The sequence below is a fragment of the Triticum dicoccoides genome, chromosome 4A, assembly GCF_002162155.2.
Source record: "Triticum dicoccoides isolate Atlit2015 ecotype Zavitan chromosome 4A, WEW_v2.0, whole genome shotgun sequence".
In the NCBI taxonomy this organism is placed as follows: Eukaryota; Viridiplantae; Streptophyta; class Magnoliopsida; order Poales; family Poaceae; genus Triticum; species Triticum dicoccoides.
This window is the reverse complement of record NC_041386.1, coordinates 618,097,477-618,101,533: the sequence shown is the minus strand read 5'-3', so window position 1 is coordinate 618,101,533 and position 4,057 is coordinate 618,097,477.

The following is a 4,057-nucleotide window of genomic DNA, read 5'->3' as shown; positions in this document are numbered from 1 at the left end:
TGCCTCGTGAGAAACATGTCAAAGATGTGATTAAACCGCAGGATGAACACATCCGCGGGAGTGTGTCGACATAGCACTTGGCCTCAGGCACACAAACCACATAAAGCGGGTATCCTGGAGCATTCGAGGCAACAAGGCTATTCTTTGTTGACAACACATGGTTGTGCAGTCTCCTAAGATCCCCTGATATGGCCTCTAGCGGTTTCGGCGGTAGGATCTGCTCGCCCGTGACATGGTACCTCGCCGCACCTTTGACCGGTACACGGTCTGCAACATCGGTCGGCGGAGACGACTGGCTGCTAGAAGCTTTGGCAGCTTCGGCGGGCGCAGAGCCTTTCTTCGGCGGTCTCTTCCTCTCCTTTTTCTTGGGTTGAACTTCCAGACCCTTCCTTACCCCCGCCACCAGTGTTGTCGGGCTAAGCATTGTACGACCCTCGGCTAGTTCAGCCTATGTTGAGGTAGCATCTGGCGACGTGTCCTGCGAGGATTGCATGAAGAGAGACTTCTTGCAATCAACCCTAGGACGCTCCTGCCCGGACACATCATCCATCTCCTCATCCGCATGCTAATAGCTCGAGTCATATGGCTGACTCATCATTTGTCCGTCGTCATAGGCGCCGGTACCGAGGAACCGAAGAGGGTCCTCCTCCTCCATCTGATCATCCATTCCTTGATCAACGGGGGCGATTACATCATCCACTACTGGATTCCCTTCCTTGTGCCATCCACCGCTCTCACCCAGCACGAGATCAGGAGCTGGTAATGACGTAGGCGGGCTGGTGTTCATACCTTGCTCATGTGTGGTCATTGGTGTGTCTTGGCTGCCTCCACACGAAGAAGACTCTTCAGCCACAACAGCATCCAACCCTTGCATTCTCCTAGCCGCATCGGGGTCTCGTTGTCCTCTCCCCTGAGCCGTACTGGAGGAGCCAAATCCTCGTGGCCCACTTTGACACTCGGCAATGTAACCCTGAAGGTGCCAACGGGGATCGGGTGGCCGTTGAGCATGCATTCCAAGGGCTTCATTATCATTGCCTTTCCCACGTCCACCTTCTGGCCGTTGATCTTGTAGAGTACGGTGCACAGGGTTTCGTCGGCCTGCGAAGACATGTCTGGGGCATAAGATATCCGAAAGGCAACGAAATGGAAGATTATAAATATGTGCTACTTCTTGAGCTTGCGTTGGTTTTTTCCTTGAAGAGGAAAGGGTGATGCAGCAAAGTAGAGATAATTATTTCCCTCAGTTACAGAACCAAGGTATCAATCGAGTAGGAGGTACAAGCAAGTCCCCAATCTATACACCTGCACAAACAATCAAGCACTTGCACCCAACGTGGTAAAGGGGTTGTCAATCCCTTCACGATCAATTGCAATGGTGGGATCTGATAGAGATAGGTATAAAAGATTGCTAGAACGTAAAACAAAATAAAAGTAAATAAATTGCAGCAAGATATTTTTGATATCTTTGGTTTATAGATCTGAAAATATATAATAGAAAATAGACCCGGGGGCCATAGCTAGGTTTCACTAGAGGCTTCTCTCTTGAAGGCAAATAATACGGTGGGTGAATAAATTACTGTCGAGCAATTGATAGAAAAGCGCAAAGTTATGACTATATCCAAGGGAATGATTGTGCCTATAGGCATCACGTCCGTGTCAAATAGACCGGAACGATTCTGTATCTACTACTGTTACTCCACACATCGACCACTATCCAGCATGCATCTAGAGTATTAAGTTCATAAAGAACGGAGTAACGCATTAAGTAAGATGACATGATATAGAGGGATAAACTCAAGCAATATGATGAAAACCTCATCTTTTTACCATTGATGGCAACAATACAATACGCGCCTCGCTACCCCTACTATGTCACTGGGTGAGAACACCGCAAGATTGAACCCAAAACTAAGAAATTCTCCCATTGCAAGAAATATCGATCTAGTTGGCCAAACCAAACCGATGATTTGAAGAGAAATGCAAAGATATCAAATCATGCATATAAGAATTCAGAGGAGATTCAAATAATATTCATAGATAATCTGATCATAAATCCACAATTCATTGGATCTCGACAAACACACCGCAAAGGAAGATTACATCGGATAGATCTCCAAGAACATCGAGGAGAACATGGTATTGAGAATCAAAGAGAGATAAGAAGCCATCTAGCTCCTAGCTATGGACCCGTAGGTCTGAGGTAAACTACTCACGCTTCATCAGAAGGGCAATAGGGTTGATTAGATGCCCTCCATAATCGAATCCCCCTCCGGCAGATCGCTGGAAAAGGCCCCAAGATGGGATCTCACGGGAACAAAAGGTTGCGGCGGTGGAAAAGTATTTTCGTGGCTTGTTCTGGGGGTTTGGGAATATATCTGAATTTATAGGCCAAGGAAGGAGGTCGGTGGACTCCCGAGGGAGCCACAAGGCAGGGGCGCCCCCTACGGCTTGTCGTCACCTCGTGGGTCTTCTCACTTCATCTCCAAGTCTCGTAGGTGTCTTCTCGTCCAAGAAAAATCATCGCGAAAGTTTTGTTCCGTTTGGACTCCGTTTGATATTCTTTTTCTGCGAAACTCAAAAACAAGGAAAAAAGAGAAACTGGCACTGGGCTCTAGGTTAATAGGTTAGTCCCAAAAAATAATATAAAATAGCATATTAATGCATATAAAACATCCAAAACCGATAATATGTTGGTGCGACGTGTAATTACCGTGAGGGCGTCGAGGTTATCCATAGTCGATGGCCCACCTAGCATGCCAGAGACTGAGGACAGGCTGTTTGAGCGGCTGTCGGAGCAGGCGCGGGTGCAGGAGCAGGTGCGGTTGCGAGAGCGGGTGATGGTCCGATGTTCACCTAGTTGCTCCCGACAAAGCTGGGCATGGGATAATCCTGTGTTGTCTTGTCTGGATTTTGCTTCGTCTGTTATATAACAACCGGAATCAAGGTATTAACCGAAGCTGCGAAATCATTTCTGCAAGCAACTAAAGCTGCATCGACTGCCTGCTGGACGAACTCTTTTTTGGCCGCTTCTGCTGCCTCAGCTGCTTTTTTCTTGGCCTCAGCTGCATTTTCTCGAAAGCAAGCTTCTCACCTTCTCGTCAGTATTGACCTGACTGAACTTCTTTTTCTGCCTTTTAGCCTCTGGGCCCTCTTCATGGTAGTACATCCACGTGGCACCGTCTCCGACGCCATGCACACGTCCATATTGCGGCCGCTGGTCCAAAGGGAGTCCCTTCAGTATGTTCAAGGCCCGGTTGAGGGGTGTCCCACTTGGGCCTCGTCGACGACTGAGACGAGTTGCTTTGGGCCACAAGCCTGTGTCGATCCTTCTGCAAAAGGAACGTGAACCGTTTACAAATGTGACTACAACATATAGTCGACTCGATCAGAAGCTAAATGTAAGGTGGTAAAATAATAATTACCATTATTCTAATCAATTTCCTCGTGATCGGGTCCGTGTAACAAACCTTCTTTTCCTTGTCCCACTTGTACTGGGCCCTGATGAAGTCACACTCCTGCGGGACGATGAACTCCGCGAAGGGGTCTGGAAGCCCCGTGGCTTCACGTTCCGCATCCTCCTTATCCCATATGGGCCTCTTGCCTAGGTAGCCACGTCTTGCGAGGCGTTGGTTCCCTGTATTCCTTTGCTGAAGCCCCTTGAATTTCTTAGACTTAATCTTGGCTGCCTCGATCATGCAAGTGTCCTTGAACTTTTCTAACTCCTCTTCTGTAAGTGTCGGATTGTCCGTCAAAATCTTGCACAGGGGTTCTTTAGCATCAATCGCTCGTTTCACCCTCCCTTTACAGACGGCCAAATCGTTGATGAACATGCCCATGGCGTGGTTGTCAATCTTTACCATGGCATCATCATCCCATGGGCGTTCTATGCGGTCATCCCAGCCTGGTAAGTTGAATCTCTTGTGTAGCTTCGTTAGGAGCAAGTGGTCCATATTTGGTTTACTCCTTATGTCATTGTTGTTGATGCTCGTGGTTTCCCGTATGATGCATCCGACTTGGTAGTCGTATCGCTTGCGAGCTCAACCGACGCTATTGGCTC